Below are 15,902 nucleotides of genomic sequence, written 5' to 3' on the forward strand. Positions count from 1 at the left end.
GAACCACTGAACCACTCTCCCCTCTCTGAATTTATTTCAAAGCGATGTGAAATTGTCAGTGTCTACGTAATCTCTTCCTGCGACTAAACCAAGGACAATCTCGCTCATTGTTGACACGCTGCCTGGCTTGCCTCTGGCTGGTTGTCTGTTTTCAGAGGGCTGCATTTTCCTCCAGAGGCTTTATTCTGTGAGAGGAAGACCTAATTTACCATCCTTTGTATCCATCGGCTGAGTAAACAACTTGCGCACATACTCATGATGGATCAGTGTTAAAGTTCAAAATAAATAAGAAAAGGTCTTACTTGTTTACAGTCTGTAACATCAAAACTCTGCACAATACCTCTTTCATGTTACATAATTTTCAAGAATAACTTCAGTACTTCTTCTGTTGTCACGACCCTTTTACTTTCCATATGCAGTCCTAATTTACAGGTGAAGGCATAAGGAACATATTATGAGTATTTTTTTTTTTTAATGAAAGTGTTTGAAATGATTAAAGTTTCAAAATCATGAAAAAATTTGCAATATTCTTTGCTCTGGGATGTTGAAGTTGTGTCCACTGAAGGAGCTGAAATTACATTACAGTAAATATTAACATTAGAGCTCATATCATTATATATTAATATCGTTCCATTTACCTCATATACATGAGCGGCAAGTTTGCTAGGTTCTACAAGCCCTCTAGCTCTTTCAGTCTGATAAATACATGAATAAACTACAACCAAGCCAGACCCCTAAGACCAGTGGCTCAAAACCTTAGCAGTCCTTCAAACTAGACTGAAAACTAAGGGCAATTGTACATTTTCAGCTATGGCCCATCACCAGCAACAGTGAATACTTACTTATTTATGAAATCATATTTTTGAACTTGCACCCTTAAATGTTCTTTGACACAGTGTTATTTTAGAATTTATGCTTGAACGTTCTTAATGTTCTTAATTTTGGTTATGGTTATCTGGGACAGGGGAGGGGCTACATGGGTTTCTGACATCTTATTTTATTCTGTAAACCTTTTTATCTGGGGAGCACTTTGTGCTTAAGCTTGAAAAGTGCTATATAAATTATGATTATTATTAATATTATCATTGAATGCTTTGTGCTAACATTAACTGCAAGTGGCAGCTAAACAAGCAGCTGTTGCTGCTCTCTTGTTCTGATCAGGGTGTGGGTGTAATGTGCAACTGCTTTAGCTTGCTAATAGGAGTCTGTAGCTGGGGGACATACCATATGAGCTTTGTGCAACTGAGTTAGCTGCTGACAAGAGTCTGTTTGAAGCTTCACAAAAGCTTGTTCTTTGCTTATATAAAGTAGGGGAGTAATTATGTTGACAGCATGGCTTTAGTGCACCATCGAGCAGACTTTTGGGCCCACCCAAAAAAATCCTGGACACAGAAATAGTGAAATTTACATGTCAAAATCCACAATTCACTACTACACCTTTGTGAGTCTTGTCATATTTTCAACAAGTATTTTCTAACATTTATAATGTGTTTGGAAAGAAATTGCTGATTTTGCTTTACCAGGACTTTAATGTCTCTGAGTTGAGAATGCAATGCATGTACACTACAACAGAAAACCACAAATAAAATCAGTTTTTGTATGCTTTTATATCATGTGAACTGACATATAAATGGTCATTCTCGCCCAGGTGGAAAGCCACCGACTTGGAAGCAGTGATGTGGAAACCATTTTTCATTTTGATTATCGAGGCTTTCTCTTTCTGATTGTTCAGTCAGGCCTCTTCTCACAATGAACAGAACAGACCAACTGAATCGATTATTTATGGATCAAATACATCATACAGGAATGCAGTATATTATAAAAAACAATTGTTATGCATGCGAAACAAAGATTTAGCATTTGCCTTTTTCGTCGAAACATTTTCCTGCTGTGTGTCCTATTCACTCTGTGGCTACAATGTCAAAGTGTTTACAAGAGCTGGCTTATTGAGAGATTGTGAACAAAGTCGCCCTAATTCCCCCATTATTGCTTCTCTGACCAGGGAATAAATGAAGAGCTGCGATTTTAGATTTGACACACAGCAAAAAGGCATTAAGTTTGTTTGCACAGAGACATAAATGTAATAAAGGGTGAAAACATCACCTCATGTCTGGACAAATCAATATTTGTCATGGCTGACATGAACCAGAGCAGCACGTTTACACAAGGAGAGTCTAGAGTATTCCAGGAGAACAGGAACTGGAATAACATCATTCATAACATCACAGTTTTTTGTTGTTAGATTTGCTGAACATTTGAAATATAATTATTAGAAACATTTGACTGTTTGGTTATAAGTAATTAAACTTTGAGTGTTTAACAATTGTTTAAAGGTCATTTTACCCAAATTATTAATTATTTGTGATTATTTAACCTCTGGTGGTATATTCTTATGCAGATTGTTTTGGGTTGATTTCCCGGCGGTTTTTGAGATACCTGTCTCCACACCAATACATTGAAAGTATATGGGATTTAATATATGTTTTTCACAGTTTTGAGAAGTGAGAAATTTGAGAAGTTCATGAAAGTGTATAATTCCTGATTACTTTGTCTGTATATTCAACAAAAAAATACACTTTTCATAGTCAACAGGGAATTCAACCTACTATTAAGGGATACTATCTGCATTGGAAAAGTCAAACTATGTAGGGAATTAGGCATTACAGTCATTTTTCCGGGGCTTTTTATCGTACTACATAATCATCTTTAGTAGTTGGAGTTGCCCAGTTGTCATGGATTTATAATTTTTATTTTCTGAACACTTTAGGGACATGTTGTCCACACTGTCTGAACAGTTGAGATTGAAGTTCATCCTTAAATATCTTGAGAGTTTTAAACAAACAGGGGAAAAAAGGTTCATTCTAAAAGTTCTCAACTTGCTGTGTGAATAAGACAGAGTAACAGTTTCATTTTATCTCAAAAAAGAGTGCAGTTAGATTTCCTTTTATTGTATCACCTGTATAGCCAGAAGAAACTTTTAGCTATTTGCAAGGCCAAAAAACAACTAGATAGAATTGGGACGATATGTTTCATTGTAGTTTGGGTGTACCCTAACCGTGCCAAATCCTCTCACATGCTGTAAGTCAGTGTATATTTATGGGAGAATTTTGTGCTCAATGAAGGCTACACATCCCACCCATATATTAAAATAAAGTTTATCTCTATACACATAAACAGAAAACAATGCCAGCATCAGTGTGAGGTTACAACAAGAGATCTTTTAGAAATCAATCAGAGATGATATCTGACTTCAAAGCAATTTGAAATTTCCTAAAAGCCTGTCTTAAAGCACAAACAGTAATTAGCCATCACTTCATTTAATGGGGGAATGTTAAAACAGTGATTAGCTCGTCTTTGTTGTCTTGATTAATTCATTCGCTGGCGTGAAAGCAAGCAGCTGCGAGTCGGCTAATCAGTGGCAACAATCATCACAACACGGCAATCTTCACGACTGTCTGGTGTGAAGGAAAGATATTATAGGGTGCCAAATGATCGATCATGATTTCAGGACAAGATTTTGGATTTTTTTAGGGTTTATTAGAGAGAAAAACTGTGGTTGGATTTATTTTTCCATATGCCAGTATGGTGATCGTGTCTTTGTTGCTTTTGTATTTTAATCTTGTGCTTTTTGCAATGAATTGTACTGTGCTTTACATACACTGCATGTCCCACACCGACAGACACTCGTTCATATTTACATCCATTTACATTTACATGCAATTCAATGCTGAACCTTGACGTGACAGAAGGGGATGAAAATGGAAGCTCTAAAGATGACTCATGCTGCATCTAATGAACTGATTTGTTTTGCTGTTTGGATATTTTTCTGAAAATTGAATCTGTGCACGCCTACTCCTCCAAATCACTTGAAACACTTTAAAGCATTAGATGAGAGATTTCTTTGTTACGCTTTAAAGACATGTCATCTTTTGATGTCATTTTAAAACAAAGGACCCGTTCGTGTCACAGGTTTGGGAACAATCTGAGGCTCCGACATGTTGGTTTCTGTGACTGCCAGCATCTAAAAAGAGACTTTCAATTATTATTCATCAAAGGTGGCTTCGTGAAGGTTGTTTTGCATGCGAGATGTTATTTGTAAACAGATGTAAATGGTGCATGATCACCAATTTATGTCTCTGGATAACAAGGTGTTTTTTTTTCTTCTGTATACTGGCTGATCTAATTAACAAAGCAGAGACAATAGACACAGTTGCTCTCATCAGCATGACAATATTGTGACAGTGGATCAATAAAGGAAAATCTCCATATTTACCGTGTCCAAATTCATGTAAAGAAGACCCCTACAAGATTAATTTAAGCCCATGAATATTGATTAAAAACAACAAGAAAAACAAAGTACATCATGCTCCATGCTTTTCATTCCTTTCCAATAAAGCAAACATTTTGACTTGTCATTGCAGGAAAACCATAGCTGCGGTTAATCACACTGACAACAACTTACCAGGTTCAGGGTTCTGCTAGTGTGCATGCTGACCATGATGCTGACACAGTGGCACTTCAGTAAAATGGACTAAGTTTAAAAAAAAAAGTTAACTTCTAAAGCACCTTTTAACACAATTTAAGCTGATCAAATAGTTGCACAAAATGATAATAATAAAAACAGCAAAAAAGTGCTACACAAAGAACATGAAAAATGAAAGAAAACAAAACCACAAAGGCAAACGACAACAATAAACAGCAATGTACAAATACCGAATTATAGACATGATAACAGACTGATGGTTTATTGGGGCAAAAGGCCAGTAAATAGAAATTAGCCTTTAGCCTAGAGATTGAAAATACAGGGATGGAGGGAGCACTTCTGATCAACAGCAGCAACTAATTCCACAGTTGTAGAGCAGCAACTGCAAAGTCACCTTTCAGTTTAGCTAAGACCGTGAGACACACGAGGAATTAAGCTCTAGGTATCCACCGGCATTTGCTGGTGATGTAACGGGATGTTGCAACTAACGCAAGGATGTCAGCTAAAGCACATGCTTAGGATTCACACAGGGAGCAAACGCCAGGCACCCTAGTGAAAGTCCGGGGTTTGTTGGACCCATCCACCACCTCTCCCACCTGCCATATAGGCTCCTTGCACTCTTTATACTACATTGTTACCAGCACTATTTCAACCTGACACAGTCCAGTGGCATTTCATAACACCACGAAAGGCTCCAACCAGCCGTGCTACAAATTGACAACCCTCAACAGCAAATCATACCACTGTGATAGGTGGCTTTTTGTGTTGGTATCTTATGCTGAAATCACTTACAAAGCAGCACTTTTTGACATTTCAATAAGAGAACGGATTGGCCAGGTGCATATTATTCCACTGTGAAAGATGCCTCTGGGCATCAAGTTTGACGTCCACTGACAATGCTGCGATATATGACAAGTTGGGAGTGAGGACAGGCTGGTTACTCCGTACCTCAACACTGTCTGACTCTCTGATCGTGTCTGTGGCAATTACACTTTACGCAAAATATAAATCTCTCACAAATATACAGTTTATTTCTTTATTTGAAAAGCTCATTAATTTCCTATAACACCTGGACACTGTAGTTTTTAGCAAACCTTACTAAAACAGGAGTAAACATTATTTTTACATTTCATGTAGTGCTATATAAGTCATATCTATTATTATCATCATCACTATTATTATTATTTGGGGGACTACTTTCAGCAGTGGATTAATACAAATTTGGTGCTCTAGTAAGTATTTACAGCAGCAGGACAGTGTTTGTAGGACTGACTTAAAACAACCAACAGTATGTGTGTTCAATAAAAGAGCAGTGTTTGTTTATGTGGACAACAGTGGAGCTCTGTGGCACAGAGAAATGAAATATTAGCCTCTGGCTACACAGAATACTTAGTGGGAAATCACCAGATTTAGCCTTTAAAATGACTGATTATGTACAGAGAAGTCTCATGGTATGCCAGCTGAGGACAATATATCTGCAGAAATTATGTCGGCCGTTCTCATATCTCAGTGTTTGGATTCACAGGTTTGTCAACAGCTGGCGCAGTAGAGCTGAGGGGTTTATGTTGTCTCTGTCTGCCTGTCAGACAGAGACGATCCCCGTTTCACCTTGCTATCGTACACTTTATGAGCATGAGGAGCACAAGACAGACTTTAATACCGCCAATAAAAGCTGTGACCTCACAGTCCCTGGTGTCATCTGATAAATCGCAGTAATCCCGCTCCCCTTCATGTGTGATGAGAAGTGCCCTCATTAGCTCGGCGCTGCTCTTAAACATTTGATAGTTAAATCCTGGGTTAGCAGCCTCTTCTGTAATCCCATTAACTTCATCAGGCTCAGACACGACTTAACCGCTGAAGAAAATGGGTACAGACCATGAGGAGCTCGCTGAGACAGAACAAATTCTGTCAAATTGTGTGCATCTTGAACACATTTTCAGAGTCCACATAAGAAATCCACATCAGGGCGAGGCTGTTTTTAAACCCATTTAGTAGATTTATGGAAATCCCATTAAAGGGTGACTGGCTGGAGTTGGTGCTGGAGAAATTGGAAGATACAGCTGTTGTGACTTGGATTGTTTTTATGGCTCATGATGAATATAAAATGCAGTTGCTTAGACTGTGGAAGGGAGATTGTGTAAATAGATGCCTGACTCATTAGGGTTATTGATGAAAAGAAAAAGACTTATTAACTTTATAAAATACGATTGGGTAGAAAATAAAAAAACAGAGAGTGTCTTGATTGACTTAATCCAGAGTGACAGCAGAAAATAGGTGCTTTGCATACTGTACTCTTTGACTCTTGTGAAATTATAACCTACAGTGCAAGGTCACACTGAGTCACTGAGACAACCGCTTCATAAATTGAGAGACAATGATGCCAAGCATCATTTAAGAGCCAAAGAGTTTCTTTTTGATATCTGCAATAAATAAGTGTTTTTTTAATGTGTAAAGCAGAGAGGAAACCCTCTGTTGGGTGCTGTATGTAACCTTGACTTTGGTGTGCAGTGTGTTGTTGCTTTGATAATGAATGAACAAACAAAACAGCAGCAGTAGGCACAGGGTTGTTTGCAGATGTTTTTTTTTAAAGCTGTTTACTTTGTGCATCATATTAAATTAGAAACTGAAACTTTCCCCCACTCCATATGATGTCCAAACAATCAGTTGAGCAGGAATTATTAAACAATTCCTGACATAGTAGGCATGTTAGTAGAGCTACAAAAAGAACAAAACCTTTATTGAAATAATTCTGAATTTAAGATGAACACATTTTACTGATCACATTCAAGGAGACTAAAAAGTGCAAAATAAATGCAGAGCATAGATTATTCATTCATTATCCGTAACCGCTCATCCTGTTAGGGTCGTGGGGGGCTGAAGCCTACCCTAGCTGACACTGGGTGAGAGGCGGGGCACACTCTGGACAGGTCCCCAGACTATCACAGGGCTGACACATGCAGTCAACCATTCACGCTCATATTCACACCAGCCGCCAATTTAGAGTCACCAGTTAACTTAACCTGCATGTCTATGAACTGTGGGACGCTGACACAAGGAGAACATGCAAACTCCTCACAGAAGGACCGGCATATATTAGTAACATTAAAAAACTGAAATACTCATCAGGAACAACTACTGTATATAAAACCTAGAAAAGAAACTAAGTGACAACTAAATACTGTATACACCCAACACAGATAGAAATTATAAGGTGTGTTCATACTTGTAATTAAAAAATTTTATACAAAAGTTACACTTGAGGTCATAGAATTGTGCATAAAGTCAGCTCAGTTGCTAGAAAAATTGTCTGCATTGTACATTTCTGCAAAGCACAAATGCATTTGTGTTTATTATATAAACCGTTCTAAAATGACAAAGTATATAAACAGACTTTTGTCATCATGGAGACGGACAGGACGGTGGATGGCATGTCACTAAGCTGCAGACAACTGTGTGAAACCAACAACACCAGTTGTTTTTTTTGGCAACCCCTCATGGTGTTTGTGGCGTTTGTGGAACTGAACCTGGCTGCTTCTTTAAATAAATCGCTAAATCGCACCATATCCCAGCGGTGTTTGAACGCTGACCCTTTTCATTGACCTGTCCCTGCTTTTCCTGCAGCTTGCAACCAAACGTTGGTGTTTTAGGCCAAAACATGATCTTTTCCTAACCATAACCAACTGATTTTTGTGGCTAAACCTAAACACATCTTCACCACAACATTGTTAAAAAATGTATAAAATAATTTACAAATGTAAAATATCCAAGGTTTGCCAAAAAAACCCCAAAACAAAACAAAAAAAAACCCATACACACATTTATTCTGACAGTCAGGGTGAGTAAGTAAAGTGTATTAGAGAGCAGTTTTAGCAGCATGAAATACATTTCTTCTGCTCGTATCAGTAAAACCAAAGTGTGCATTTTAAAAATGCAGGAGGCTGCGAGAAATAAATATCCTTTAATGTAAACTGAGAAAAACCTTTTGTGCTTTAAATGTTTTTCTTGTTTCTGACAACAAAGTGAATAAAAACAGAAGCTCAGATGTGAAAAAATCTAACATGATCTCATGATCTCATGTTCTCAGAGCTGGCTCAACAAACCTCGGTGTACAATATGGCCCACCATGCAATGATCGACGGCGTAATGAAGGAGCTAATGAGGGGAATCAAGATCGCTGCAGAGCCAATAAATCAACACAACTGTGCCCACAATGATACAGGAGCAATAAGTAACTCTGGTCAGGGAGCAGAGAGGGGGAGGGGTGGTGTGGGGAAGGACTAGAGGGGGAAGGGGGACAGACATGGGAGTCAACGCTGCGAGTCAGTGTCAGGAGCACACTGGTGATGTTTTATAGCTCGGAAACAGCAGAGCCTCAGTTTACATGCAGAATATGACTTAAACGTGATCGTAAAATAATCCTGTAAAAACTGTAGAATAAATCCATATAAATATGGTAATTATTGCAATTAATAAGAATTCCTGTTGACACTTTGAGAAGAAATCAATCCTTTGCAGAAGTGCCTGACAATCAATGAGACTTTGCACTGATCAGCAGTTAGCAAAGAAGATTCCCTCGTGTAAGCATGTCGAAGTGAAAGGTCAGTCAGCGCTCCAGTTTAGAGACATCTTAAGAGGCACCTCAACGGCACACTTTGAAATCATTTAAAAATAAATTGTCCTCACGCTGAGATCAGAGGACAATTTCACTGCTGTTGTCATCAGTGAATCGATGTTTATGAATTATGAAACAGACAGTTTCAAATACTGTAATGAGCGGAGAAGGTGAAATGCTAGCAGAAAAGACAGCAGCTTCATCTTGAGTAAAGGAAGATAATCTACAGCAGAGGATTGTGAGGCGTTAAAAAAAGGCTGATTCTATATCTTGTTGTACAGAAAATCTATAAAAATCTATAAACACAGATAACAAACCAAAAAAAAAATTTTAGGAAAAGATTCAGCAATTTTCTAGAACAGCTGGGAACTGTAGTTTTTAGCAAATGCTACACAAAGGGGAAATGATGCATTTTTTGGGGACTATTTTCAGCTGCGTATGAATACAAATTTGGTGAACTTGTGCAGTGGTCCCAACAATATCACAAGATGAATTAAAGGGGATGAAAAAAAATTTCTTGAGTCAAAAATAGGACAGAATTCTCAACTGGCCACTAATGTAATAATATATGGTTGCATTTAGCATGTTATATGACGGAAATGCAATGTGAGGACAACATCTAATACCAATGTCAATTTGATGTGGAATACTGATAACAGATTGCTTTAATATTTTCTCAATTTTAAGTTAAGTTTTGAAGTGTTTGATGAGAAACTGAATTTTCATTTATAGGTGCAATTCAGTCTTAAACCTAAGAGGCATTTTAATTTTGTTGTCACTTTGTTCTTGATATTGTGCTATTTACTTTTGGAGGAACAATTTCTATAATAAAGTATTTAAGCTTTATTTCACATTTCTGTGGAGTCACTCTTTGATTTGTAGGTCTATTTATTGTTAAAATAAACTATAAACAGGAATGTAAGACAGTGCAATATTGGTAATTAAAGTAGGTATGGGTAGTGGTGACAAAAATGGTAAATTAAAGCTATGCTGACGTGTGTGCGTGCAGCAGCACTTGTACATGCCACCCCTGTATAAACCACTTGGGCCACCTCAGTAAAAAAATAGTCTGGACACGCCACTGTAAGTAACCAAAAATCCAATGTCTTCCAGATGTCTCGTGCCAAAATCATCTTGACAAAGAATAACTACATTTAGTCTTGAGGTATGGAGACCAAAACCCAACGTCTTCAAAATGTCATAATGTTAACATCCATACCATTTGAAATTCCAATTTCATTCACCAATTACAATATGGACAACGCAATTTTCATTCCAATAAAAATTTAATGATTTGAAAATTGAAAATTTGATATTATATTGATGACAGGTGTCAGCTGGGCCAAATTCTGCTGATCAAATTAAATATCTAAATAACTCTATTGGGGATTTTCTCTAATATTTCCTTTATTTTCCTTGCAGATCACTGTATAGTTTCACAGCGTCAATTATCAAAATATTATTCAAATGAAGAAATGAAAACAGGAAATCTGTCCTCAGTTTAACAACTCATTTACTTGCCAAAATCACATCCCTCAACCATTGTTATTAAAATTCTTAAAAAATTCCTACTGAACAGCTCGTTAGGGGAAATATCAGACATGGATCAGATATGAAACACACAGCACATACAAGAAGAAAATAACACCTCTGAAAAGTCAGCAGGAGTCAGGACATGTACAGCTCTGGAGGTTATCAATCATTTTTAAAATCACTTACCCAGAGGCTGTGAGGGATGGCAGTTGCTGTGAAAACATTCTTCTCAACATGATGTCGACAACATGCAGTTCACTCAGGGTGGCCAGCTGAGGTAAAAAGAATGAGATTAAATGAATAAATGACTTTCTTTGGGTCAAAGTTGGAAAACGGGATCTGAAAGAAGTTTTAACTACTTTGCTAATTCTTTACAGGCTGAATTTATGTGACGCTGAATGCTTTAAAGTTTTAAAGTTTTAAGAGATGAGATGAATGTGCTTAACTACTGGAGATCGAAAAGAGTATTTCTCTGCTGTAGGATTACTGCTTTCAACGAAGTATTCAGATCCTTTACTTCTTTCAAAGAGCTGAAGACATCTTCCACCACTGTACAGCAAATGTAATTCTGGCCAGACAAGACTGGCCCAAGCTCTTCTTCCAGGTTTTACCAGAAAGTACAGCATTGCATCATCAGCATACAGAGACGTATTACTACACACATTACTACCTTCAACACATTCTCACCCCAAACTCCTTAAATAAAGCAGCTTTATCAGTGACCCTATTATTCAAACTATGACCCTCTATACCCTTTAGATATGTCTGTTTTGGCTTGTTAAATGCATACAGTGCCTTTTCCAAAATAAACTTACTTTTTCACAGGAAACACAGGTTTCAGAAAAGATCATGCTTTTTGTTAGAATGATGTCGACTTTTGGTGGAAAGTCCTGTTTGTTTGACCCCCTTCCTACATGACCTTCCCCGCCTACTGTGTCAGTCGCTCCCCTCTGAGCATCTAATATTTCTGATGTTAGTTTAAAGCTTGGCACATCTCATAAAGGCGCTAAAGAGTGCCTTTTGCATCAGTATTAGATGCTGAGGGCTGTGATCAAGCGTCGGTATTTGATGACCAAGAGATGAGAACAGGTTGCCTGTGGGGGCAAAGGGATCGGGGGGACCCTGGGTGTCATCTGCAAAATGCCACTGAAATATACAAACAAAAAATGGCCTAAAAGAAGAAAAAAAAAAAAAAAACTCAAAAAGGCACACAAAAAAAGATGCAAAACAACAACAAAAAGGCATTGCACAAATAAAAAGAGACACAAAACGACACGCACAGTGCAAAAATTACGACAAATGAAAGAAATAATACTAAAACACTATGTGTCTATTTCAGATAGTGTGTCTTCCTTCACAATGCATCCATATCCGCGCAGAGTGGAGTGGACCACTGTAAAATATTGATAACAAAATAAGCGGGAAATATGGCAAATAGAACTGAGTAACAGGGTAAGACTTGCACATATAGTATTCATGCATGTACAGTCACAGGCCTACTGCCATGAATAGACCTCATGCATGTTAATGGCAGCGTAGGCTGATGGAGGAGACGTCCTGGTTCCTCCAGACGCACCAAGGAGTGCCCAGGGGAGGGATTGGCAGAGTCGAGCTCACTCGATGCACGTGCACATGCCCACTGGGGATTTGCCTCCCACCCGTGCAGTGCACTCAGTGATAGCTGAGCTGATACACCCCTATAATACCATTAAATAGATGCACATCCCTGGTGGTAGAGCCAAATGCCCAGTCACCCTCCAATCAAGAGCAGAAGCAAACAGTATGATAGCATGTGGAGGGTGCCACGTGAAAATAAAGAGTGGTTATCAGTATTAGTGGAGAGAACATATATCTTATCAAGAGTTCAATTAAATGCCCGGACAATGTATGAAAGAAATACTTTATTCCTTAGATTTGAATAACAATAGAGGCCATCTTTGCTTGGTGCTGCAGGCAGCTTGCATTGTGTCCCGTGTTTGGTTTGGGACACGACCAGTGTATTTACATAATCTGAATTAAATGTAAATCAAGCTGTTTCATCTCTGTCTCCCTGGATTCAGGGGTTAAAGTGTGTGCTCAAAAACAGCACCCCTCAGCAGGGGCAAAGACTCCTCATTGTTGAGAAATCTGGAGTTTAAGGCCTGGAGCATCTTCTTTTCAGCAAACCTCTGCGTTTTTAAATTTACCCCTGATGGCCCCTGAAGGAGAAAGGGTAGCCAGTTTGTATTTATGATACAATTCACGTAAATGAGGCTGTTTGGCCTTAATCCTTGCCTAATTAAGTGCCAGTCTGCTGAGGCAGACTGCTAAGGGCCAAAGCGTAATACCTGTCGAATTATGGTAACAGCTGGAGCAGTCTGCCTGTCAGCAGATCAGCTCCACATTATTATCTTGCTCATTTATCGAGAGGGTAAAACACAGAGACTCCCAGCTCATGTGTTGGCCATCTTTTTTCCTGTTGCCATTCTTTTCCAATTAGGCTCTGCCGTATGTGATGGCTCCACATCCATGTGTGGCTCATAATTTTGTGAAATATTGAGACTGTTGCTTGCTGTTCATTGATGCTTTTTATTCTACAATGTGTGTGTTCACCACACAGGACTCTGCTTCTCTTCCCGCTGCAGTGTTGGTGATACTTCTAAATGTGCATTCATTAATGAAACCCTCATCAAATTAACATTAAAATCATTATGAGATGAATAATGAATAAGGCAGGGCTGTTTGCCAGGGGGGATTTAATTAATCAAACAATCAAAATTAATAGTCTGCATGTGGAGGTGAGAAAGAATAGAAAAATATCACTGTGATGCTGAGCTTTTTCTCTCCCCTTTGATTTAACTTCAAAGATGCAGAGCTGTACTGTAGCCTCATTCGCTTCCAGATTTGTAAATACGCAGCTTTGAGCCAAAAGTGTTGTTATTCGTGAATGCTGTGACCTACATAGTAACATTTACAATTCTCCCCTCTGTGATCAGCAGCTAATCAAGGCTGCCCCAGTTAGGCACTGTTAGGAGCGTCTGCGTGTTGGGAGGCAAAATTCAGCCTTGGTAAAAAATTAAAAACTGAATAACACAAAACACTTTGTAACTGTGATATTTTTTAAAACATAATTTCAAATGTAATAGTAAAAAAACTGGGTCCACTTTGTGATTATTTATTGAATACATTTTTAAATTCAAGGAGCTTGTTTGTTTTCCTCAGTTAACAAAGAGGTGCCACGTCTTTATGGGTTTTCCTGACAATAATCTAAATAATGCTGCCATGAAAAGACACATAAATTATGCCAGTCGCCTCCATTTAAGGCATTGGTGTGGATGTAACGCCACCTGCTGGTTTTTTAGAGCTGGTGGTTCATAAGAGACCGGTTCAGTCATGCAGATTACACTCAGCTCAGGTTTCATGTTTGCTCAGTTATGTGAGCAAATATCACACACAAAGTCATTTAGAATTCATTTTATATCAATGCCAGGAGTGCAAATATCTGCTCAGATCACATGAGCTGCATGCATTTTGTTGCTTATGCCTCTCACTACAAGAATGATTGTATTTGTGTGGTTTACTTCATCCATGATGATGCAATTCCACTTGTAAGACATGAAATACAGTTTATTTTTTGATTGATGAAAAGTATTGCAACACTAAAAATGATAAACTGTTATTGTAATTTCACTACTGTCAAACTGGGTGGGGCAATATGTTGATAACATATCGATATCTTGATGTGAGACTGGAAAGTCTCAGTTTGGATATTATAATATTAAAAGTGTTGTCTTTTCTGTTTTTAAAGGCTGCATTACAGTAAAGGCGTGGACTCTTGCAACTTGGCTTGAACTTTAACATCAATGACTTTTGATTTAATTTTGACTTGAAAAACTTAATTTCCCACAAGCTCAAAGACAGAAAAAGTATGTTATTTAAAAAGTGCTACAAATCAATTAATTTCCCTTTGTTTTCTGAATCAACTAACGTTAATGTCATTATATTTCATTTATACATAAAATAGAAAAATACAACATATATTATTACTTTAGTGGAAGAATAGTCTTACAGTAAATATCCCTGACATTTGGAAGGAAAAAGCAGACATTTGCCCTATTTGAGGACTTAAATACAACAAGACAGCAGAGAAATATACAAAATTCATTATGTTGTGGTACTGGTACTAGTGCTATAGTAGGCTAATTTTGCTTAAATTCAAACATGTTTTATGAAATGAATTATAAGTTTTGTACATGTGATATATTATTACTCTGTTAAATGGCATTACATTTGATAAAGGGTGCATTATGACTGGCTTTGGACTTAAATATTAGGACTTAGGACTTAACGGTCTTGACTCAGGACTTGAGTGCAAAAACTTGAGACTAATTTATGACTTGCAAAGCATGACCTGATCCCACCTCTGCTGTAAAGTGATGCCATTTTTCAGAATTTACCAGACTGTCATATTCTACTATTTTCTATTATTGCGGATCAACATCAGTTTTCTTGTGTTATATTCAGATGCCTTTCATAAGCTATTTAACCTTTTCAAATCTGAGCAAATTGCTTTGATTTCTTTCAGTAACATGGTAAAAAGGCAATGAGCAATTTGACGAGAAATGTGACACAAATTATAAGAAATAAGTACTGGAAAAGAGGCCTGAAAAATAGTTGTAAAGGGGTGCAATATTAGAAAATACCCCCATGAATTAACTAGAAAATTATATTGAGAATTATTCTCATTATATATTTGATTTTTTCAATATGTTTTGGGGGGTCATTGCTTATTTTCAGGTAATTTTCTTGTAAATTTCCATTACTTTTCTGCTCGTTTTTTTTAGCCATTGCCTTATTCCCTGTATTCCACTGTATTCTTGTTTTTGAAAGTAATGAAATACATTTGCTCAGGTTTCAAATGGTTAAACAAAAGATTTCATGCCTGCATTTATGTCTGCATATATCAAAGGAAGAAGAATCAAAACTGAACTGAAAACCAACCAGCATGACATGATGAACACAGTGATGAACTCAGGGAAGAAATCCACCACAAGAGGACCACAGGCAGGGAACAACACCATGAACACGAGGATAAACACAGCACAGAGGACGACAGGAAAAACACAGGTATATATACACAGAAAACGAATGCACACGGGTCAAAGGAGGGAAACAGGGACTGACTGACAACAAGGGTGTGGCAGAGAACGCAAAGGTCGAGCAAACGAGACTAACACACAACAGGTGTGCAGGGAAGGACTAAGAAGACTGACAGAAGACAAGTGACAGAAAGCA

Source organism: Plectropomus leopardus, chromosome 10 (assembly GCF_026936395.1).
Source record: "Plectropomus leopardus strain MGB_pleo_1.0 chromosome 10, ASM2693639v1, whole genome shotgun sequence".
Lineage (NCBI taxonomy): Eukaryota > Metazoa > Chordata > Actinopteri > Perciformes > Serranidae > Plectropomus > Plectropomus leopardus.